Consider the following 25,677-nt stretch of genomic DNA (forward strand, 5'->3'; position numbering starts at 1 on the left):
TCCCCTTTGGTAGTGTTTCAGGTTGTGCTGTTGCGGTTATTCTGGGTTGTTTCTAGCTCTGTCACATGTATTTCCAGCCTAAGATTACAGACTTGTGGGAGAAGGAAAATCCTCCCAAGCTCTGTTCCTCTGAAGAAACCCCTTGGTATCAGATGGCTGCTGAGCACCTGCCTGCAGTGCCGCAGGCAAGAAGGCAGTACACACAGCTTTGGTATTCTCTCCTGGGGTGAAACACAGGGAAGAGCAGCAGACCTGATTGTCTTTGTGTCCTGGCTGACACCAGGGAAATGTCATTCATGAACAAGCAGATCTGATGTAGAAGCTAGCCCTGCTTGGAGCAGGGCATTGGACCAGAGACATCCCAGAGGTCTGTCCAACCCAAATTATTATGTGATTCTGCTCCTCCTCATTGCCCTGGGCTGGTCTACAAAAGGAAACATCTTCAGCCCAGTAGTGCAAGAGTGCACTTTCCCTCCAAGTCCTGTCGTATGGGCAGTGGAACATCTCCTGTGGAACTCCAGCTGTCCTGCTGACCAAACCAGAGGGTGGGCGAGAAGGGACCTTGGCTGCAATCCAGCTGTTAGCCCTCTTGGGTGCAAAGAAGAGTCGTTTCAGATCCCCGTACCTGAGCAGTTTCTGTTCCTTGTATGACAACTGTGTATTTCACAAGCATACAAGGGCATCAGAGCATTAGAGGCATGGCTACGACACCAGCTGAGCAGGGTTTCAGCAGCACGCGTTTCAGCCTTGAGGCCATAAGTCCTTCTGTAGATCCAAGCCCAGGCCACTCAGCAGGTTGCTGAACTCAAGTGGCTCATACTAAATAGCTCTTTAGTCACTGCACCATCCAGCTTCCTCGCCCCATTTGTAATGTCTTAATCTTCCTCAGGCTGCTGACAGTTTCAAAAAATCGATTCTTTTACTGGGGCAGAATTTACTGGTAATTACAGCTCAGATTTGACTTCTCCAACAGCTAGAGAAACCTGAAGCACATATGTGGCACCGTGGGTGGGGAGGGAGAAATTCTTCCCCCGTATTGGCACATTAGAAATATGGCTGCCAAAAAGCAAGTTCCCAAATGCCTGGGGTCCACATGTTGTGTAAAAGCAGAGTAGCATCTTGGCACGGAAAAGCGATGTTGTATGAAGGAACCCAAAGTCTCCATAGGTCACGTCGTCCTAGCGGGAGATGAAAGCCCTGGGCCGCAAAGTGGTACCCATCAGCTGCATCTGCCACGAGGCAATGCATTTTGCTTTGGCTGCTCTGAAAGCAAACCCCTTAAAGGAAACATGTGCTGGGTATACAAACGCAGTGTTTCGTTTATTTAAGACACAAATGCAAAACCAAACAGGCTTTCACGGTTCTAAGTCACAGATGTCACTAACGAAAAACAGCTATTGGAATGTTAATAACGGCCCCTTGTACCGTAAGCAATGAGTCCTCTCAGTCATGCTTTTAGGAAACTAACAGTTTCAACAGATCAACCTATTAATCACTTGGCCTCCTAATGGTTCATTTAAGGGCAGCTCTTATGAATTTGTTCGCATGTTGCGCTGACAGTTTGCTGAGCAGTATACATACAGACATCCCATGTTCTGTTCCTCCGAGATCCTAAAATGACTGGCTCTCCTCTGAGATACTAATGAAGATCTCATTTGACCCAAACTGCTTCCATTCTGTTCCATTTACACAACTGGGAGAAACCATACGGTAAAAGTCTCCTTTGCTTTTGAGGGCTCACCTCATCACTTGAAGGAAATCTTACTTCTTCATTGGAAAGAGTCCATCCATATTTTGGGCATGATTTTTTTTGAGTCATAGCCTAGAAAAAAATGGTGGGCTTCTGTTGATTGGATCCCCATGTTTCTCTTTGCAAGGTCTGCTGGCAGTGCTCTGCAGCTCTAGTCCTGAGAGCCTTCATGGTAAGGCTTAAAACTGATATGCAATGAGACAGACAGTGACACCTGACTTTTCTTTCTTAACTTATTTCTTCCTTTTTTTTTTTTTCTTTTTAATTTGTAATTTTGGGCCAGAAGCATGCGTAGTACTAAACTACAAGATGTAAACTCATTACTTCTTTATATTTTTAGAAATTCTTTTGAGCTTAATCATTGCTGTTGTCATTAGAAAGCCAGGAAAGACTAGCTACATCTGGATTTTCCTCTCCTTAAACTTCAGCTTCAGGAGTAAACATAGGTTTTATGATGGGGGCTGACGCATGGGATGGAGTTTCAGCCAAGGGAAGCTTTGGCTCTGCTCCCCCTCTGGTTCCTCCCCTGCAGACCCCAGGGCACAGCGCAACGCCAGAGCTCCTCTCCATCTCCCTCAGCTGCTGGTGAGGTTGTGCTAAGAGGTCACGTTTCCTGGGGTAGGAGCAGGTAGATGTAAACGTGTGGGGATGGCACCTTCTGGTACAGGAGTACCTTACCCACTGTTCCTGTAGTTCCCTCCTCCCCTCACAACGTAACTGCTGCATAACCAAGGCAGCAGCCTGGCAGACCTTTTCCTTATTTCTAGTGAAAGCCATGGGGGCTCACTTTTTGGACCAAATTAATTTCCTCAGTGCTGTAGGACTTGTGTCCTCCAGCTGAAATATCAGAGTGTGGGTGCCACAGCAGCTTACCCAGGGCTGGGCAGCCAGCTCAGAACGAGCAACACGCTTTGCCACCAAAACAGCACTGCCCATAGAGAGCAGTGTGAGGCCGAAAATCCAAGCAGTCTGTGCATGTCCCTGTCCCTCTGCAACCCCTTGTTCCAGTGAATGGTCACACTTTTAATCAAGGCATTTCGTTATTAAATGAGAAACCTGTGGGTAGTAAGTGCTATGTTCCTTGGGGTCCCTGTCCCAATGGGACATAAGCACTTGTGTCTGTCTGTGCCACCAGGAAAGCTCTGTGCCTGCTCCTGAGAGTCCCACCATCTGCAAGTACGTACACATGTGCACATGCAGGCATGCACACACCCATAGATGATAATCACAGATAATAATTGATTCATGGAAGAGAAACAGGAAAGATAACAGAAGAAAATGGCTGTAAAACAACAGGGTTTGGTACATAACGCTGACACTCGGCCTGCTTGGCGTCGAAGGTGAAAGTTTAAGAATGAAGCGTCCTTGCCCCCCTGCACTGCTTGAGAAAAGCCAGTGTCAGTGGCCTGCAGAAGCCAGTTGTTTTTGTGCAGGGTTCCTGTTTGTTACTCATTTCCCCTCCCTGTCCCAACACTCTGTCTCTTTAAAGCTCTTCCAAGATTCCTTATAGGAGGTTTGTTGCCAGCTCAGAGCTTCCTGTTGTACTCAGAGCTCTTATCTCTGCAATCTTCATGCAAACTGCAAGAAGGGGGGTTATTTATTTATTTATTTATTTTACAACCCAGACCATTTCTATGCACTGGCCAATCTCTTTGTCGCTGATTTAGGTGGTGCGCTTTCTTAGAAAATTCATCAGGTAGATTTTTTTAGGTTGCAAGTTTAAAATTAATGTCTGCTTCTGTGCTTTATAGAAAATGTACACTGCCAGGTTGCCTTATTTAAAACTCCCTTTAAAGTTCTTTAAATCTTCCAGAGATACACCTAGGGATCTCACTAGTGTCCATCTCTCTCACCTTTCTTTGGTTCTTTTTGTCTTTTGATTTTCTAGCACAACTCTCACCTCTGGCCCTCTAAATCACACGCTGCTGCAGAAATAAAAGCCTCATTTTCTTGTAGCCCTTCTCAACTGTAAAGCCTTGCTGTATTTCTCATCTTCACTGAAAGTCTGTCAGCATTCGAAGTTAATGGGAAAAAAAGTCCCGTTTCACAAATCTTCTTTAATTTCCAGTGTCTCCTTGCCTGTGCACATGTGCATCTTTGCATAGAAGCTGTACAAAAGACAAGCTTTTAAAAATAAGTTTGTATCAATAAACCATTCTTACTGAGTTCTACTCTGATGCTGGATAAAGACATTTATGCTGTGCCCATCCTGCAGTATAAGGATCCTCGTGTTGCAAGGTTATGCAGGAGCTTCTCCAGTTGCAGCCCAGGCACTGTCAGCACTGGGGTAAGGGCACTGGCTGTAGCTGGTGGAAGCCACCCTGAGCAACAGTGCAGGCTCCCTGCCTCAGACTCCAGTTGCTAAATTTAGAGAGAAATAGGTAGTATTGCTAAGGGGGATCGATCCTCTGGGATGTCTTACTGATTGTAATATCTGTTAACCATCAATCCCTTGTAGCATCTGGATAGGAAATGGTGGTAAAGTGACCGGCTGCAGGTCTGGCTCTGAGGAACGAGCCTTCCAGAGTTGACTTCAGAGCAGGGAGTCCTGAACCTCAGCTCAGCCCTGTGCCCATTTCTCTGTGGCCATCGGATGTATTTCACACTGTAGGACGAGGGGTTGCACCTGGGCACATCGGCACTTATGCTGAGGAATAACTACGGACCTTCCTGGACAGTCTGGCTTACGAAAAGATTTCTCTGCTAGATTTTATTTGTTTATTTATTTTAACAAACCAGCAGGTGGAGGCGGAATATCCTGGGCCAGTCCACTGCGGGATGAGTCAGGCTGAGCTGGCTTTGCTCTCCACATGAGTCACTCCCTCACCGTTGTGGTTACGTCTAGGAATAAGGTAGGGCTGCCCCAGCGGCCGCTCTCTGGGGAGTAGCTGCAGCTGCCCCATGCTGCCATGGAGAAGGTGCTTTCTTGTTTCTGTTCTTCCAGTGAAAATGGCAGAGGATAAGCCCCAGCATGCACCCAGACGACACATTTCATCCTCTGAGATGCTGCAATGAACAGCTTGGGCAGGCTCACAGCGTTGGTGTCAGCAGAGGCACATCCGTACAACGACCCCGAAGAGACAGACAGCTCAAGAAAGGTTGAAAGACCTGAAGAAGTGGCAATCTGGTCTACCAAGGCTTCCTTTGTGAGGGCATGGGAGGAAAACATTTGCTTTGAACAGCCCCGCCCTTCACTAAGGAAGCTGGCTGTTTTACATCGTAGGAAAAGAGTAGGGACTCCTAGATGGTACCGGCCTTGGGACACGGCTTCATGCACAGTGAGGATCCCATTTCCCAACAGCCTCATGAATCTGGCATAAGCAAATTTTACCTTTCATTTCTGAACAGTTTTACTTTTCTGTTCTAATGAGGTTGTTTCAGTTGTCCTCACAAGAGACCTGTCAAGCCAAATCTGGGCAGACTGTGACTACGGCAGTGTCAGATGGAGAAGGAGCAGGTGGCCATGCCCCTAAGCTTTTTCTTCCCCCACTGTCATCCTTGGAGAATGGTTAGCAATGCAGCAGCCTTGCTTTTGGCATCAGAAGTTAATTTGCTAGCAAATTATTGAAAACTCAAAATTATTCCCATTTCCCACACAGCAGCAAATAATAAACTATTAATATTATCCTGACTTGAAGAGCTGTGTAGTTTGCCAGAGCAAGATAATTATTTGGCTACTCCGAGCAGACCCCATCAGGCAGCCTTTCGTGGCATTCATTTACTGCTGAGCCCCCAAAGCCTCATTATATGATGTCCTGGGGAAGATCTAGAAAACTCCTCTCTCCCCACTCACAGCACAAGACTGTGTTATGTGTTGCCAAGCCACTACACTCACAGGTCCTCAGAGCGTGAACGAGGCTCATCCACTGGAGCCCTCTGGCTCCAGACAGTGCTGGAGATGTTCCTTGGGTTGCTGCTCTCCCTGGCTGCTCTGGGGGACATGCAGTTCACCCACTGTATTTGTCTACGGCATAGATGTCTGCATTTGTTCTCATTCCCTAGGCTCCCTTTCTAACAACTGGAAAGGTGCAGGCACTGCTGAGGCACGGCTCATCTCACCCTAAAGATGGAACAGCCCAGATAATTTGTTTTCTCTCCACTGACTGGACAGATATCTCCTCTTGTGTCGGGGGGATGTTTGGTCTGACCACCAAGAGAAGGGCAACTCCACAGCCCACTGCTGGATGCTTTTTGAAAAGCTGCCGCTACCCTGCTGATGGTTTTGCTGGGTGATTTGTAGCCCGTCCTCCTTCAGCCTCCAGTCACTGTTTGCCTGGCACCCCTGAAGGTTTCCCTCCTGAGCATGAGCAGCCTGCTGAATGTGACCCAGCCCTAATGGCCCACAGAAGACTGAAAATTCATGCCAAGCAAGGGACAAAGAGTGGCTTAAATATAATAGCTCTCCAATGGTGAGGAAGATTGTTTCCTAGATTGCCACAGGAGCAACTCACACCACCTTCCCAGCTCATATTTTCTGTCTGCTCAGAAGACATCTCTTCGTCTGAGGCAGCTTTCACCATCACCACCATCTTGTACTGCCACTTCACCAGCATTACAAACTTGCCATAACTCCAGGCTACTTATCCATGCAATGATCTAATGGCAAAAGTAAGAGAGCAATGAAATTTTGCTCTTCTACTTTTGACTAGCATCAATACTTTGATAACAATCTTCAAATTGATTTTTTTTTTCATTTCCAAGACAGCTCAGAGCAGGGAGAGAGAAGTGGCAGACTGTTTTAAACCAGTCATTGGTGGTTTGAGGTGACACTGAAAAGTTACCAAGTAACCGAAAGGTCTAAGTCTCCTTCTTGAATGTTCTTCAGTCACTCAGAAACCTAAATCTCGCTGGAAGTCAGGATGAATGATGCCCTTACCTGCCTAAATCACTTGAGCAGGGGATAGCACCTCATAAGTCCACTCCGATGCCTTGCAAGATTTCACCCACTTATAAATGAGCTTTTTTTTTTTTTTTTTTCCTGGCTTTCCTCAGTGCCAATTGCGTGCAAGTGTTGGCAAGACCCGTGTTAGTTCGTCTGGACTCCGAACCACTTTGCTGAATGCTTAATCAAGCTGCTCGCCCCTCTCTCCCAGCAGAGGCCGTTTATACAGCAAGGAATCAGCTGGTCGACGAAGCAGACAAGTGGAGAGGGGGAGAGGGAGCGAGCTCTTTGAATGGGATGAGAACAGAGCCACCGGCACCTCAAGAAAGTTTATCTGCCTCCAGTGCCAAGCGCACACAGTGCTAATCTTTTGTTGCCATGAATATTCAAGCCCAGCTGCCAGCAACAGAGGGAGCAGCTGCAGTGGCAGAGCTGGCAGGTCCCCTCGTGGTGCCCTCGCTCGCCGACCCTGGCATCTGGGTCCGTCTGGGGGTGGGGAGGGGGAGATGCCGCGTGCACAGCAGACGCCGAGCTGCTCTTCCACGAATCCTAAGCGGCAAGAAGCAAGGAACAGAGAGCCCGGCACCGGGCTCTCCCGCTGACATGGGTATGCCAGATGCTCCAGGTGTTTGGGGCCGCTTGAAGTCCTGGAGGGAAGAGGTGAGCATGGGACAAGACAGAGCCACAGCTGGGGCAGTTTAGGTTTGAACAACACCTGCTGCTGCTTGGAGAAGCCGAGGTGAGAGCCTGCAGGCCCCTTGGAAAGCTAGGTCCGTGCAGCCCTGGGCTGGCTGCCGTTCTCATGGCTTGTTTGGTGAAGGGTAAAAAACAAACAAACATGGTTTGCTTGGTGAAAACAAACAAACAAAACCAAACAGAGATACACAGATCTCCAGGACAAAGAACAGCCTTTGAAGGACAGAGGTGGATATTGTGTGGTTAGCTATTGATGCCCAAGGAGCAATCCGGCTGTTTGAGAAGCTCATCAGACTTGGGTTTGCATCCACTAGAATGGTTTCTGGTGATAGAAACATCATCTCTTGGTGCTGTTGTTTTGCCAGTTCTCCATCCTGTCTCCCTACAAACTCAGAAAGAAAGTCCATCCTGACACCTCAGATAGAGGAGGAAAGGAGGATGAAAAGGCAGGAAACATCACATCTATCAAAATCTTTAATTTCATTTCACTCTTTCTTTGGCTTTTTTGATATCCAGTTGTGGAACAAAACCTAATTTCAAAATTAATGAAGTATTTTAGATTTAGGAGGGAGACATGTTGATCCAGATAAACACAAATTTAATAGTTCCTGCTTGAAAAATCAAATTTCTGTCTAGTGGTAATAGACATGAATTTCCAGCAAACTTCTCCTCAGAGAGCAAGAGCCCAGCCACCCCACAGTCCACCTGCCTGGCACACATCCCACTGGCTATTGGAATGGACGCAGAATATAGGTGTTTCCCGTGGATTTATGGCTAACTTTGTCCCTGGATTGATATTAAAAGATAAACTGTTTGAGGATAAGAGCTTTATCCCCAGTAAATCCACCTCCTCCTGCTGCTGCTTTTTCACACTAAGAGGTCAAGGGTTTAGAAACTGATTTCAGACTCCCAAGCTGTTACTGCCACAGTGCTGGTACAGCAGAAGGAACGGCCATGGTCACAAAAGGTATCTTTGTTTGCAAGAATTTAAAATCACGTCTCATATACTGTATTTACTTCCTTCTGTTTTCAGTGTAGATTGAGCTACATCCTTATGCCTGTAGTATCATTGCACTCATTGCATGCATTACTCTTCCCCCAACTTTTTTTTTCCCTATATTTGAAGACATGGATTCCCATGAAATCCAGCAGCATCCATGCATGCACTCATGCTCCATGAGCCTGAATTATTTTTTCCAAAGTGGCCTTGATGAGCTCTCACCCAGGTGCTTGGAAATGCTGGTCTGCACTCTCAAATACAGCGGCAGCCCCAACCCAACAGGGGTGTGCACAGCGATGCTCCTGAGCCACATGAGCATATTACAGAGCATATGACATTGTATACAGGCCAAGTGTGAAACGAGGCTCTAGCAAAATGGCTCAGGACACAGCTAAACCCATGGGGCAAGACAAGGCAAAAGGGGAAAGCAAAAAGGCAGGCAGAGCTGCGCTTGGACTCTCCTCCTGGCACAGAGGTCTATAGCAGAGGTTCAGCCTGTTCCCAGATGTGGCGAGTGTCGCAGGGAATTGCTGGTCTCACAACCCAAATTCAGTTCCCTGAACTGCCAAACTGCCTGCCCAGACACCTAACTCCTTAGTTAGACCAAACAATTAATGAATAACCATTAAACAGCTATGTCTGCAATCTGGAAATTGTTTACAAACACCTTGTGGCGGCAGAGTGTTATGCAGAGCTGTGGACGCACTGTGTTTGGCATATACATTAAAATTTCCCTTCACTTCTTTGGTTTGGCATGAGATGAATTATACAGAATGGAAGTGTCTCATGTTTTTGTGCTGTAGGTGCTCTCAGCCCTGCATCCCACCTTCCACTGGTGGCCAGTTCAAACAGCAGCTGCCGTGGGGAGCAAATATGGCAGAGCCCTACCAGCTGCTCCTGGCATGCCTGCTGCTCTCAGAAGAGCAGAGGTGGACCAGAAGGAAGCAGCAGCAGGTGGAAGAAAATTGCTGGATGATGGATATGTGACACATACCTCAAAACACCTCGTTGCAGCCCTGGCTGGAGGGTGGTCAGTGGGAAGGGGGTTGGTTGGGTCAGATGGCTTTGCTCAGGTGTGCTCAAAGGCAGGAAAAAGCAGTGCCAGCAACACTCCCTTCTGCCACTTCTCTTCTGAAATTCAGCCCATGAGGCCCTTCATAAAGGGGGCTGCACACTTCTGTGAAACTCCTTTCTCCCAGGAACATTGTAGGCACTTCCTTAGCTCGCTGTCGTCTCTTGTAACAGGGACTGTGACACACTGGCCATTTATATTTGTTGTCTTCAGTTGTTTCCTGCAAGCTTGGTATCTTCCTCTGCCAGGCTAGCTTCTGGCCTCTTCTGCCTGTTTAAATATAGCCAAGATGTATTCTGGTAGTTATTTTTTTAAAGTTTCTTAAGATTTTTCCTATTTATTTTTTTCTCATAAATTAGTTACGCATGCCTGTCTACATAATAGAGGGAAGAACCTGCCCAACCCACAGTGGCACCATTTGGTGCATCTTCCAGGCTCTGGTTGCCTAATCCTTACTTCACTGGAAAGCCAAGAAATGCATTGAGTCTGCAGAGTTGTCTGCTGGAGTCTGCTGGCAGCCTGAGAAAAGTCTGGAGAGAAGGAAGTGGCTTGTCCAAAGTGCATCTGTCTTGTTCTGCCAGGTGCCAGGAACACCACCTGGCCTCCACACACCGCCAGGTGGGTGGCAATCTTCCTCACAGCATCGAGAGCTCTTCCAGTCTCAAATTCTGTAGAATTTCATCCAAGTCCGCTGTACCACCCTGATGCTGCAGCAAGTCACTCTGACACTGCTTTAACATCTTTATTCCTTTGCACCAGAGCAATCCAGAAAGCAGAGGGTCTTGCCGGCAAATTTAGCCCAAGCTTGGCATAGAAAACACAGCGACTTTAATTCTGTAGGATTTTTTTTTTTCAAATGATGTCATGGACTTCACATAGCGTTACAGGACATGTATCCTAACATCTGTAGTTACTTCTGTTGCACCCCCCATTTGCAGTCCTTCAGAAAATCTCCATCTGCAGGGCACAGGAATTCTTCGGACCCTCCTCTATGAGTGACAAAGCTTCAGCGTAGGCATGAGACAGGGGTGAGGGTGCATGCGGGGAAGAAGAGAGCTATTTCAGATGGTCTTACACCCTCCCCTGCCAACCTGCATATTGGTATATACCTTGCAGGTGTTTAACTGCTCTTCTAGTTCCTCCAAGCTCTGTGTTGCTCAGGTCTGTACTTCTTAGCCTGCCCTCATTGCCTGTGCCCTGTGTTTGCCTCCAAGGTTTCTCCTTTCTCATGGCAAATCCATCACTCAGAAAGCCTGGGGACATCTGCAAAACAAGGACTTGAAACCAGACTCAGTTCCATTTCACCAAAGTATTTCAAGTGCTTGTGTTGAAGTGGGATTTAAATCACAGTACAGCAAGCAGCTTCTGGACTAATCCTCGTCCATGGTAATGCTGTGCCATGCCCTTTTAATATGAACACTGATATCTATGCGGGTTTCGGCTGTTTCTACGGTACTTAAAACTTTAAAGATTAAAAATTAAAATAAATAAATAAATAAAAGAGAGGCGAGGAACCTGAACAAGCAATCATGTTTAAGCCTAAACAATTGAAAAAAATCCAAGTCTCTATTTTGTTGCTCTCTTAATAACCTAATTGTGGCCAGATGTATGTTGCCTATTTCTTCAAAGTAAACTGTGTTTTAGAGAAAAAAAAAAAAGAAAAAAAAACCCTCATTTCGCAATTTGCTGATGCAGGACATCAAGCTCATGCCAGGGAACAGTTGGCTGACATGCAGACTTTCCAGTTCACGCATCTTATTGGTAAATTTTCTCTTATTTATACTTCTCTGCTTCAGCACAAGAAACTTTTCTACTGTGTCACTGAAAAACTTTATACTGAAACGTGGTTTTCTGGTTTTCTGCTTGCACAGGGCATAGCACCATGGCAGCCACCCTTGTGCCTGGATGCAGCTCAGTACAAGGGCAGCAGGGCTGTGTCCCACCCAGGCCCCCCCCCGGGACCTTCCGCGGCCCCAGCAGCAGCAGGTAATTAGGAGGAACCTGGCTCGGGAGGGGAGAGCGAACCACAGAAGTGGTAAAGGCATTTCCCAACGTGACATGGCTGCCAAATCGTGCACCTGAGCAGAGCAAACCGGCGGAGGACGGAAGCGGGGCTGGTCCCAAGCCGCAGCGGAGCTCAAATCCCAGCTGCACCCGTGGCAGGTGACAACTGCGGCGGGAGCCCGGGGTACTTTGTGTGCCTGTCACTCATGTGCCATCGCCACCAGAGCAGATGGGGCAGGCACGGCACGCAGGGACCTGCCTGTGCGGCGAGTAAATACACAGAGCTCATTCACGACGCTTCCCCTGAATGCGCTCGCCGTTTCACCCTCAGCCCGGTCCCGAGCGTGGACAGTCGGCACAGTTGGCCTCAGGCCCAGCCTTGAGGCTGCTCTTAAAATTCAGCGTGGATGCAGCGACGGCGGCGGCTCCAGCACGGCGTCTCACAGAAACCGACGGTCCCGCACGTGCACCGGGCAGGACTGGGGCTGGGCACCCGGGGGGTTTCACTCCTGAAGCAGCAGGCCTCTCCCCGGTGTGTTTACACTACAGGAACAGGCCGCACATCTCGGAACACGGACACGGCCATATGCACCCACGGCTACACACACGCCTCCTCCCGTGTGCGTGTGCGCAGGCATCGCTCTGCCAGCACCAGATTTCTGGCAGGCGGCTCCGGCTGCCCTTGCCCCGCAAGCAGCAGGCAGCAGCTCTCCCATCTGCAGGCTTCACCCTTTCCCTTGCCTTGCTTTCTTGCCTGCCAGCAAGCAGCCACTCTCTACCTAGCCAGCCCTGCAGCCTCCCAGCCAGCTCCTAAACTGGTGCTTTTTAATCACATAAATGCTCTGCTGGAAGTGACCAGCCAGCTCGAGGTGCTGTGCTCACAGCTGAGGCCTGTTCACGTCCCACGGGTGACAGACACCCCAGTGGCACAGCCGGGCACCCCTGGGACCGCAGGCCCCAGGCCCACGCACCGAGCGCTCGCCTCTGCTTAGGGCGGGCTGCCTTACATACCGACGTGTGCACAGCAGCGCTGTCAGATACGCTGATGTCTGTTTTTCTTTTGTTTGCTGAATTTGCCTTCTTATAGGTTATTGTAATTCCCCGTAGCACGGCGATGCTTTGGCGCCGTGCCAAAGGCTGTAGTATTTCGGGGCGGCTGACCGCAAGGTTAAAAATTGGGTTAATAGATTTTTAAAAACAGCTTTGATATTAGGTGGTCATCTGCTTTCCCTGCCAGATCAGTCTTTTCAATCTTTAGTTTCTATGCTGTTCGTGCAATTTCACTGTTACTTGCAGATCTTTTTACCCAGCACCTCTACCCTATATGTTTCAATAGCATCCAACCTAGCTTATCCACTGCAAAGATTAAATCTTCAGAGAACTGAATCGGTCTGCTTTAAGTATAAATTAAATTACACTTTCTTTTTCTGACTGCCCACATAAGTTTTTAAAACCACACAAGTGTTAAATTCAGTCTGGGGTGGAGATGGATGGGGTGTGGGGAAAGAACTGTTTGTTCTGAAAGATGGCTCACTTTTTACCACTTTCAAAAGAGAATGACAAAATTGAGTCTAAATCCTGTAACATTTGTTTTGATAGCACGGCTGGATTCAGAAAGCTTGAAAGACCATGCTGGATGGCTGTCCCAACCACCTTCATGTATCAGGAATAATGTTTCAGGTATGATTACTGTACCTCCTCCTAGCACCTCCTCCCTAAGAAAAACAATCAAACAAAAATGAAAGGAAGAGGAGAAGAAAAGTAAAACAGAGCATAGCTGAAGGGAACTGCAATTTTGGCTAAAAGCACTCCTACAAGAAAATCAGTCCCCAAACCAGCATGTCTCTCCCACAAACTTTATCACCCCAAATCCTTTCTAGGCTGTGTGGTTTTAAAAACCTGCAAGCTGGGACATCAAAGAGAGGCCAGGCATAAGAGGCAAGTACAGAGGCACTGTAAAGAATTAATGCAAAAAGACCTGTGGGATTAGGGGCTGCAGATTTAGGTCTGCACACAGTCACAGAAGAGACTGAGCAGAGATGACATGCAGAAATATTTGCCTGAATATCAGAGTTCCCTGGTCAAGGGTTTTGTCAGCTCTGCCCTACAACACAGGAAGGCAAAGGCAGAACAAGCAGATCTATACTGAAAAAACGCCTGCATTACTGTCCCAACACCAGACACCTTCCTCCCAGTCATGGCTGTCACAAAGGCTGGTTGGGTTTTGTCGGGGCGATGTGTTTTGTTTTTGGAAGGATACACTTTGTCCTTGAGGGTGTTTTGTGGACAACCCATGTTTGGGGCGATGCCATAGATTCCATCAATGCAGGAGCCTGCTGCGCCTTTTCTTTCTCGATCGAGCCCCCAGCCTGTGTGACCAGCATGGTGTCTCTTGATCCTTCCAAATGAAATTAGGAAAATGGGCCGGCTGACTTGCATCTGCCCTACACTGCACGAAACGGCATCGTGGAGAGGGCGCATTTGCTAGGAAAAGTAATAAATGTAATTTCCTCCACAAATTAGCTGTGCCACACTGGCTCCAAAAGGGGTCGGAGGGAGAACAAGAAAAGAGCCACTGTCTGTAAAAAATGCCAGCTTTTGAGTTATCAAAGGAAGCGGGATAGCAGGTCACACTTCAAAACCTAATGACAGCGGTTCAGGGGATTTGCTCAGCTGCATATCCTTTGCTCAATTTTTACAGGGCACCAGGCACCTTGCAGCGAGCAAGGAGCCCTCTGCCCCTCCTAGGGGGAAAGGGCTGGAGAGGAGGGCAAAGCAGGGCTCCGGGTGGCAGCCCCAGCCCTGCCAGCGCCTGAAGTGACCTTGTGTGGCTGCAGAAAGAATTTCAGGTCGGCAGAATGTAATTACTCCGGTTGGAAAGTCGCCAAGATTCTGGTATTAACAGCCCCGCCGCCTACTAAAATGCCACAGGGCCAGAACTATAGATTTCTCCATCATTGGAAAAAAACAGTGCTGGAGAGGTAGAGGGGCTTATAAGCTCTGTGAGCAGTTTGAATTGTTATAGTGGAGGTTGCAAAAGCAGTTAAAATTTCCAAATCTCTCTTTTAATTTAAAAAACATGGCTAAATTAAAGGGAAACAGTCAATATTCCCCCACCCCCCTGCACTCTTTTAGAAAAGGAGAGAATAAATACCCAAAGATCTGTGGCAATGCATCCTGGCCCAATAGCACACATTATTTATGCTCGCACCAGGATGTTCTTTGTCCTCTCTTTCCCCCACCCTCACTGCTTTTTGCAAATCGATCTCCTTCAGGGCAAAGTCTACAGCAGGCAGAACAGCACTCAGCTCTAGCACTGCCCCAGCTGAAGCTAAATGCCCCTGTAGCACAAGGGGCAATAAGGCTCTTGTACAGAGATCCACTGCAAGAAGAAATGTTTTGTATGATCAGGTGTAGAGATTTCCTCTATGGGTCTTCAAAACGCACAGGAGCCCAGCCAGGGGCCAGACCTAGTGCTAGAGGAGAGGAATGGGCATGCTAGCACAGCAGCTGTATTGGATTATATTTATAATTCTCAGAAATGCACAGAAACGCTTTCCAGCATGTGATCACTTGTGTTTCAGGATTAGTCTTGAGAAGGCAGAAGTTAATTCTTCCCTTTCCTGGCACTCTCCCCTTGACCCACAGGGGATCAGTCAGATTGTAACCTGCAGAGGAAAATTTGCACGCTGTTTTTTTCAGATACTGTGTTTGACAAGAACACACCAGGAAAACAAAAAATAAATAGCACTGCTCTAGTCCAGGAATGGCATCAGCTTTTCTTCTTGCGGAAGGCAAGGGACAGCAGTTACAAAGAAATGGGCATGAGTTTGAGGACAGCAGACCTCAAGGGAAGCCTAAGGGACTTTTAGAGAGCCCCCTGCCATCACGGTATGTTCCCTGTGCTGTCACACCCTATGGCAGCACCGTGGCTGTGCAGCAGCCTCCACGTTCGGATTATTGCCGTGTCTCCTCACAGGATAGCTGTACAGAAGAGCCTGACAAAGCAAGATGGAGACGTTGTTGCTACCATCGCTCACAGCTTTCTTGCCGCCTTTGCTATTTGGTTTTGTTTTTTTTTTTTTTTATAGCCCAGACACTGAAAACAGATGATCACAAAACACTGGTCTGTCACTTTCAAAATTAGCTTCTGTCCTTCTCTGCTGTGAAAGAAAATATAACAAATGCTGGAGGCCCAAAACATAACTAAGAGCTCTGCATTTTTTAAGTGTCAAGATTTCTTTGTCTCTTGGTATTAGATGCCTGCTCTCTGATTGGCAAGATTGCTTTTTAAGCCTGCTTCCTCAGGAGCTTGCATTTCACACCTGAGCTGCACCACCTCGACACGCATGCAGGTCTTCTTTACACCACCTTCTTTAAAGTAGGCCTCGGCCCCTGGAAATGAAGACATGGAGCAGGAGCAGCAAGAAATCACCGAGGCCTTACCATTTACTCACAGCAAGGTGGAAGGACTGAAATATGGTAGTCTCAGTGAAACATCAGGAAAGAGTATTTTCTTTTCTAGAATGAGAGCAGTTTAATTTTCTGGCCTCCTCACTGATGATTGGGGGTCTCAGATAGCTGGATGATCTGGATTAGCATAACTTTAATCTGCTGGAGGGCTCGTTCCATCACAAGCCCTGGCAGCAATCCAGGCAGAGGACAGAAAACCTCCAACACTGTCTCAGAGCCTTCATCTTCCCTTTCCCATCATATGCACAGCAATGGAGCTTTTCTGAATCAGAAATAAGCAAGTCTTACATTCCCATTTCCTCTGAGAGCCTGAAATAGCCACACAGCCATCTGCCACAGGTTTCATTCTTCCCATTTTGTCATGGCGTTATGTGACTCACAGGTCACAGAATAGGCAAGTGTCAGAACCAGGAAGACATACTACATTTTCTACAACTTCAAAGAATAAAACATTAAGCAAATAACTTAGGAGCTATTTTATTTGGTTTTCGTCAGTTTTGATAAAAAGGCGTTGACTGCATGCAGAGGCCTTCATTCTGTGTGATGCTAAGAAAAGATGGGGAGGGACAAAAAAACTCAATTCTCAGTTAAGAATAGACTCCCAGCCTTTCCTTTGGACAGCCCAGCAACCTTCAGAGCCTCGCTGAAAAAAAAAAAAAAATTGCAGCATTTCTCCTGCACAGTGGCAGATTAAACTGTGATAGCTACAAAGCAATCCCCCTCCCCTTGCTGTCCCATCCCTCCTGTACTCCTCAAGTGGGGAGCAGCATACCCACTGCAGGATCAGCTGGTCGAGGCACAGCAGCTCCTCTACCACCCTCGCATAATCAAAGTTAACTTCACTGCATGTTTTTGGGTATCTCCCGTAAACTACAAAGAGGTAAGGTGCTCCTCACCACCAGATCCTCCTTCCTACTGAGCAGTTTTTGAAGCAGACTCAAGAGATTAAAAATTGCCCTCTAGAAGTCCAAGCACTGATTTTCTCCTCTCCTCAGATCCTCCCAGCTAACACCCCTGCAGGGCAACAAGTCTGGGACAGAACAGCTGGGGGATAGTAATTTGTTCAGCCATCTCAGCTTAATCAGCCGCCTACACACAAGCATCGTCCCTATTCTGCAGCTCATTGCACTTATCTAGAGCTTCTGAGCACTGAGAGGCTTGAGATGGGTCCTGCTTCACCACTGCCTATACACGGCTCAGGATACAGAGTGGAACACCTTGCAGGGGACCCAAAAACCGGTGGCTGTTACTAAAGAGCAAGATTAACCTCTACAAATATCCATCCCTCTCTCAGAATTACCCACCACATCATGCAGAAAACACACTCTGATTCACTCTGGAGCTGGAGTCCCTATGAAAGGGTCTCTTTAAAAACAAATTAAAAGCGTGCCATCTGTAAATAAAGCAACCTGCCCTGCGAAGCCAGGCATCTACTCTAGGAAGAAAGGGCCTCAAGTAGAAGGCCATAAAATATCTCAGTAGGACTGTTGGGGTTTAAATTCCCCCTTTGAAGTACCACACAGGGCTGTTATGTGTGCTAATGAAAGGCTCAGCATTCTCAGCCGAGTTAAGCGCTACGAGGAATTAGAGATGCCGTGTGCCAGCCGCTATTTTCTGTGCAGTCGCTGGCGATGCTTTCACTGCAGTTTGACTCTCTGAGGCCTTAAAAGTGGCGTTGCTGAGATATTCCACAGAAGGAGGGAAGGAATAAAAGAGAAGCAGGTGTATTGTACAAAAACAAACAAAAGGGGCTTATTTCTGAGGAGTGCCGAGCACCAATACCTTGCCACAGTGTCAGCAGGAAGCACAAGTGTTCAGCAGCACTCCAGATAAGCATGTGCAAATAAGGGTCAGAGACACAAATGTGTGGAAATAAAAGTCACCTACTCTCTAATTCCTCATACTCCTTTTGGTTATTTTCATTTGCAATAGACGAAGGCCAGATAAAGCGTTTACTGTGTACTGTAACCAACAATGAAACCAACTGCTTTTGAACAAAAATCCCCATCTCTCTCTGCTGTCTAAAAAAGCCTGCTCAGGACATCTCTCACAGTGCATGTACAGCATTACCAGGTGGACCAAAGCCAGGATAACAGCAGAGAGAAAATGACTGTGATAAGCTATTAACAGCAGCTCAGTGGCTTCTAAGCTTAGCCTCCCTTTTCCCAGCAGGCAAGGTTCTGGATGCTGCTCCATTGAACACACTGCCTTAAGCAACGTGGCCTCATTCATTTGAGCATCTGTTTCACCTGCTAAAGAGCAGCATATTTGGTCTTGCACGGGCTTGAAGTGACGTTAAACTGCACAGCAGCCTTGAGAACACTTCCAGGGAAATTTATGGTGAAGGGAGAACAGATGCTTTAAAAAAAAATAAAATAAGTAAAGCCTCTCTGCTTTTGTTTGAGCTGTAGAAGTAATTCTATTTGTCCCTTAAACAAACCCTGACTTTCTATTCCTTGAGCTGAAGTGTTGGTGCAGAGGCTCCAGGACATCTTGTGAAGCATCCTAACAAGCGTGGCAGCCTCAGTCAACACATGGTCCCTTGGACATCAGTGGTGGAAGCATCCTGCTCAGCTTCTCGCTGAGGGAACCAAACTCAGCAGCAGATTCAGAGAAGCAGTCCTGCCCCAGTGCTCCTCCATTCCCCATTGCAGAGGATCATTAACCCTGCAGTAATATTGCACCATGAAGTCTCATTTTTACCCTGGAATCACTTAACACTAGGCAGGTCTCGGTAACAGCAGAGAAAGAATATTAACAGACAGCACTCTTTGGAAAAATAAATAAATAATCTCCACGCACTTGTTTCTGCTTACACTTTGATCAGTTCCAGGAAGTCTGTTCTTCACCCAGCATGCTGCTGTCAGGATACACACAGTCTCACAGTTGACTCCTGTTTGCCATGGTTATTTTTTCCACCAAAAGAGCTCCTGCCTCAGGAATACATGTTATATTTACATATCCAAACTGTCAGCAGCCTGAGATACAGTGAAGTAAACAGCTCACCATCACCCAAAGATGAAATTTGTTCCCCCTTTTCCCACTTTGTCTCTCCCTACACTTTCCTCATTATCTCTGTTGCCCAGCAGTACTGTCCATAAGCCAGAAGAAATGAAATCCAGCTCAGAATCCAGAGATTTCTGCCTCAGGCTTCCCCCAACCCCCTCCCAACAAGGCTTCTGGGCAAGACCCAACATAATCAGGGGTCACCTGTTGAACAGAATGGCTAAACGCTCCCATCTCTTTTTAGAAAACATCCAATTTCTCTAGATATAGGAAATGGCTGAGCCATTCTCTTCCTAGAAAATAAAATCATAAGTATCTTAGCACCTAAAAGGTTAGCCTATAACGCTGTAGTGGTATTACACTAGGAGAACAGTCCTAGACCTTCTCTGAAAAATATGAGGAACAGGTTTTTTTGTTTGTTTTTCCAGAATAGCTACTGTGACTAGTTTTCACAAACAGTTTCAGAAGTTACAAAAGATGGTTGTTATATGAACTAGCATTTGGACTGCAATGTGTATAACAAGCCCCAGCAGCAGATGAAGCTTTTCCTTTGGCCACAGCCTCCATAGTTTTCCTCTCATATGGATTCCCTAATACCTGAAACTTTGAGCACATGGCATGGGTGTTACCTATGGAGCCACAAATAAGATCCGTTACTCACCAACTACTTTCAGGGAACTTACAAGAACTGAGCACCTTTACAACAATGTCTGTGTCAAATAAAATTACACTTGGTAAATAGATTTGGAAATTTCAGAGAGAAAACACAGACAGTAAAAATAAAAAAGAAAAGATACAACAAATGTGCATGAGCTCAAATGCCCAGACCTTGTTTCCTTAGAAACCAGGCTAAGGACAAGAAAATCTGCAGTGTCTGTAGCAGAGCATCAAGACTGAATTGTAAAGCCTTGTGCATATTTCTCACTGGATAAACTCAAACATAGAAATACTCCCTTTTCCCCCACATTATACAGCTGCAACACACAGGAGTAGATAGTAATTGCCTTGTGAGGCTCACACACTAGAATAAATAGCCACAAGTACATTGCAGCACACAGTACAGATGAGACTGTGATAAACATCATTGTTCCAGAGAATTTGCTGATGTACTATCAGTGCCCAGGGTAGAAAGAAAGGATGCCTGGGGAGATTATCTGCATTTATGATTCAGTGGAATCAAGTCCAAATTTCAAATAACTCCATCGAGATCTTGAACCATGAAAGGGATTTCATAAATTAAAAGGGTTGGATAAAAAATTGTCCTCTGTAGGATTTGAGTTAAAGAACTTGGAAAGTAGATGCTAATGCTGTGCCATTCTCCATTTATTCCCCAGCAGGAATAAATGGAGAATGGCACAGCATTAGCATCTACTTTCCAAGTTCTTTAACTCAAATCCTACACCAAAATTCACAGTGAACAGCATAAAGATTAGATGATTTTGGGGAGTGAGTGTACATGGCTTGTTTCATATACAGAGGATTACTAATGGAAGCAGTCCAAATGCATGTAATTTTCAGACAAACAGCAGAAATTCATAGTTCAGATTTTGTGTGGCATAGGAAACTAGTGAGTTACAAGACAGATGACTCCAATAATATTGCTCCAGAGTACATCAGAGGAGACTTCTTCCTACAAGAACTCCAGAATAGTTTAGATGTAGACCTGTAAGTGGCAATGATGTGGCTGTATCAATGTGCAAAGCTGTACAGTTGTGTTGAAGAACCTCAAAACATACAGAAGCAGAAAGCAATTTTTTTGACTGGGCACTGGACAGAGCAAACATAAAGTTGGTCTGGATCAGAGATCTTCCCTAGCTTGTGGGGAAATCTATCAAAAAAAAAACAGAATGAAAAGTATTTCTGACTACGTCAGTTGATAAGAGGTCTTGATCACAGGAGGACAGACTGTCCATTTCTAGCACTCTGTGTACAATCTCAGTCTCTTTGGGTAAAACCTCGATCTGTCTGTTGTGGAGAGCACGCATATATATCTTTAGAAATATTTGATGTAGTTGGGCAGAAAGAAGTTCTTCCATTACTATTTCTTTAACTGAAGAGAAGGTGCTTGGTTGTCCGGCACTGCGATCTTTGAGCCAGTGGAAACAGGAAAAAAAAACATGAAACCTGTTCACAAGCTGATTATTATGCAGATCAGCAATCGTTATCCTTTCTCTCATTACCTCAAATGCTTTCTGCCATCTGTTGGTAACAAACCTGCATCTGGCAGATTACCAGAGGCGCCCTAATCAATGGGTAATTGGGGTAGAGGATTGTGGGGACAATCCTGGCAATGAAAGCACAGAAAAACTTAGAGCACAAGAAGAAAGTTTGCCTGTCACGAGCATGAGGTCTCCCACCCAGCATTTCTCTACCATTCAGACAGAATTCCTTCTTCCTGGAAGAACATGGGGGGATAGACACAGATTTGTCACAGGCAATGGAACAAATTATATCAGCCTCTGTAATGATACCTTAAGCAAAAGGTTAATTTCCAACAAATTATGTCAGTGAGCACTGCCAGGAGAGGCACGGAGCAGAGCAAGCACAAACACGCATGAGTTTGCATTGCCACGCTTACACCTTGGAACCATCTGTTAATGAGAAGTGGAGGATGCTGTGGGCTTCTAAGTAATGCCTCCTAGCCTAGTATCTTAGTGCTTTCTGATAAGAATTGCCCAAAATATGGCCCCTGCAGGTTTTCCTCCCCCAGCTGTGCATTCAGGGTCCTTCCCAGTCTTGATCACAGCAGCTCAGATATAATATTCTTATTATCCCCCAAGAAAGCAAGCTTTTTTAAAATCATACTTACTGGTACTGAGCTCCCAATAGAGACATGTTGACAGATTTAATCTGAATTTCAGAATAAGACAGTCTCAAAGTTACCGGACTCCTGCAAGTTTTGAGGGAAAGAAGAGCTAAGTGGAGCAGAGCAGCCCAGCCAGCACCTCCACCAAGGGAAAGCCCAGGGGAACTTGCTGCTTGCCTTCCCTTCATCAGCTGGCTGGTCAGTCAGCAAAATGCTTTGGGCTAGTCTGTACACATGGAGCTGTCAAGTAACTGACACAGCTGCTGTCCCTCCTTCACCTTAAGCACCTAGAGAGTAAGAGATGAAAGCTTAAGAAGTAAGTGTAAAGGCCTGTGGACGAATCAGACCATCAGTTCATATTTCAACAGTAAAACTAACAGTAAACAGTACTGTACTGTTTGAGAGACCCAATCCATACTATCTGCCCTTCCACCACTGTGTATAGATACAGAGAACAATTTCAACTGGAAAAACGTTTGGAGTGTTTGGCTATCTCTCATCACATTATAACAGTGCTCAAGATTTTAAGATATCCAGCAGTAATAAACCAGAAAGCCTATGTAATCTGCCAAACTAGATGGAAAGAGGCAGAAGAAGCAGCAATTCCTTTTTTACTGTGCTTTGCACGCCACTGCTGTGATACCCCCTGCTTGCAGTGCCCCCAGCCCCTGGGAGGGCACACACATAACCTCTATTGCCCAGACACCACCCGGGGAGTGCCACATTCATTGCAACGTGGAAGGAACAACAAATTCTTGTAGTAAGAAAGCAGCCCAAAGAAAAGGAGGAAGTAGAAATCCCTATAAATATCCAAATGCTGCCAGTGCCCACGCACACTGGGCTGGGATCCAAAGTAACTGTTTTGGGGTGATAAGAGTGCTTATTAAGCACCTGAGCATGGGAGAGGAGCACCAACACCCAAGCTATGATGTTAATGAGACTAAAAGAAACAACATCCTCCAGTGACCTAATACCCAGGCTGCTGTGACTAAAAAGTAAGAACATGAATCTTTACTATTCAAAGAGACCAAAATAAGAGAGGTTGCAACTGAAAGTTCATTTTAGAAGCATATTCCCAAGAGATACAGATCTTATCTCCTTCATGCTATTAAAAGAGGTGCCTTTGATATATATATATATATATTGGATTTCACATTACGGTAGAACAACATCCCCACTTGTTCAAATCCGATTTTATTTAAATTCAGCATTTCAAGGAAGTTGGTGCAAACTCCGTCTAACGGCTAAAGCCTGCAACACGCCGGTTCAGTTGCATTTACACCCCCACAGAGAGTGGGGATTCAGACACAGTAACTTCTTCTAGGCTACCAACTTGAACTGCTACCAAAAAACAAGGGTTCTGTATAGATCACAACCTGACTTCTAGGACTTTTAGGAAGATTTCTGAGAGGTAACAGAAAAAGGGCTGCAAAAGAGACAGACTTGGCATGCTGCTTTTTGTTTGTTTGTTTGTATCTGTTTGAAGTAGGGATATTGTGTAGTCCAATCTTCAAATGTGGAAGGAGAACTCAGTCCCCCCCGTGCAAGATCAAATAACTGTTTGTCAACAGAAGGATTACTTTCTCCTACCATCCTGAGCCTCCCATATTCATTAAATGGTATTAATCAGAAAGAAGGGGTAACAGTGAAAAGCCAAATCCTCTTCGGATGTCATTTGTGGCACTGGAAAAATCAGTGAGGAAATACAAAAATCCAAACTCAGCTTCTCAACATAACCATGCTACTGTGGGCAATCTCTTTAGATTTTCATCTCAAACTTTAAGATGACTATTGCTTCACTGCTTAGCTCTGAAAAGCCATGATGGGCAACAGAGAAGTGCCACTAATTCAAAGACACGATGCTTAATTGTCCTGATGACTCCTTAGTAGTTAGGTAGTAACTAGTGCCCTGGCACAGTTTTGGTCTGTCTTGTATTTCATCCTTGTGAAACCTGGAAGCCAGCAGTCCTCTTGTTACCCTCTCATTTCAACTCCCTTCCTTTATTTGTCAAGATGTGTGCCAGGCTGCTGAGCTGCTGTCTGTCCCAGTGACAGAAGAATGAATAGAAAAGGCACAACATAGCAGACACCATGAAGAAAAGGCTCCATCATCACTGCTCATTCAAGGCCTTGTAAGAAGGCAGTCAGCTCCAAAAGCATTCTGACTTGCGAAGAATAGGATAAGAAGAGAGTGCTTTGAACTTCTGCTCCTACCTACAGATTTTGTTTGCCTTATGGAGAGCATCCAGCAAGCTTGCTCCAGCTTAGCATTATGCAGATGTGCTGAAGAAAGATTGACAATAATACCTATGTTGTGTGAAGAATTTTTTCCTCGTTTCACCCTAAGTTCAGCCTGAACTTCCCAAGTGGTTGATTTTCTTCAGAGCATAACCCAGGGCGGGACAAGATGCCTGGTGGACAAATAACCCACACCTTTACTTTTGGCTCAGGCGCCACAGTGTCAGGTGAGCTGCTCCCTGTTAAGTCAAAGCTGCTGAAATGCAATACTGAATTCACTCAATCCATGAAGTTACCACCTTGCAGGTACCTCCTCCCTAAGAATACCCAGAATCCGTAAGAATACTCAAGATTCTTCTGAAAACTCCCCACTGCTTCTGAAGCACTTTTTAACTGTGCTGCAAAGATGACCAATTTTCAGGCAGCAGACTCTGACTTTAAACTAGCAAACTATTGCCAGAGTCCACCCTTGCCAACTGCTTACTACTGCTAATACACTGGCTTGCTTCACTAAGACTTGCTGTGTATAGAAATTAGGTAGCCCAAGGATCACATGACATTTCCAATCAACAGCCAACAAAATTAAAATAGATGCTACTTGTAAACAGCAAGCTGACATTAACCAATTTGCACCCACTTAAGCTCACAGAAGACATTTCTGTCTGTTCTCAGAGAAGGCTGAGCTGAAAAATAAAGTTACTTTGCAGTTTATTCTTACTTTCTTGCTAAGAATTTTCAACACAATGAACCTTTGGCTTATTATGGAATGGGTTTGTGTATTTTCCACTTTCATTAGACATTTCCTGTGCATTTTTTTTTCCTCTCTTTGGAAACTCTGCCACTGCAAGAGTTTGAAGCACATTCACATGATTATCATATGCAACCTTTCAGAGGACCATAGCAGAAGGATGACACGGTCCTAGTTATTCCAGACTCACTAACTGGGCAAGCAGGCAAGCACTGGAAACAGAACGTAGAACATAAGGAAGTGCTTTTCTCCCCAGAAAAAGGCTGCTCAGCAGAACATATCACTGCTGCACAAATGTAGATGTCACTCAGACGGTCATGCTGTGTAACAGAGGCAAGTATTCGACAAAGAATTGGGACATCAAGGAGAGTAAGCCTTGACCCTCAGTTTCCTCTTCACCCAGTGACATTCTGTTCAGTCCTCCTAAACAGCACAAGCTGCTCGCAGTTAATGGCCCTGTTACCAGGGATGGCAACGTACTGTTCAGCTATACATGGAGGATCATTTTATTTTACCAACAGATCAGCTGTACATACTGAAGTTGTCTTGATGGCCACTACAAGAGAAATTGGACAAGTATTGCTAGACTCGTGTTAGTTAGCCAAAGACCAAAAAATACTGACTACCCATACCTTCACAGGCCTTCACTGGCTCTTACCAGAACATGTTCGCATGAAAAACAGCAACCATCAAGAACAGACAGAGCAGCTGCTAATAGTTGTCACAACCCTGTCTGCATGCAGAGAGAAGTCCTAAAAAAAACAACAACAACAACAAAAAACTAATACAGCAGCCTTCATATTCTTCTTCATCTGTAACAGTCCTAATTCATCCAAAGGCACTGGCCCAATATCCACACATTTCCGTGTGAACAGAAGGAATGGAGCTGAAACACTAGAGAACAAAAAACACTAGATCTGCTCTCAAAGAAAACCACATCGTGCACCTTGCCTTTCATAAAAGAAAAAAAAACCTAGAGATATGAAAAACTTTCTTATGAGC

The 25,677-nt window shown here is 45.9% G+C and overlaps 1 long non-coding RNA gene across 1 annotated transcript; it reads left to right on the forward strand.

Moving 5' to 3' along the window:
* The first annotated feature begins 10,699 nt into the window (after positions 1-10,699).
* Positions 10,700-20,149, forward strand: LOC310900263. The gene is made up of 4 exons (XR_014584958.1): positions 10,700-11,161; positions 11,272-11,386; positions 13,004-13,084; positions 15,107-20,149. It is a non-coding gene; the product is annotated as an uncharacterized lncRNA (long non-coding RNA).
* The last annotated feature ends 5,528 nt before the right edge of the window (positions 20,150-25,677 follow it).

This window comes from Anser anser, assembly GCF_964211835.1.
Source record: "Anser anser genome assembly, chromosome: 5".
In the NCBI taxonomy this organism is placed as follows: domain Eukaryota; kingdom Metazoa; phylum Chordata; class Aves; order Anseriformes; family Anatidae; genus Anser; species Anser anser.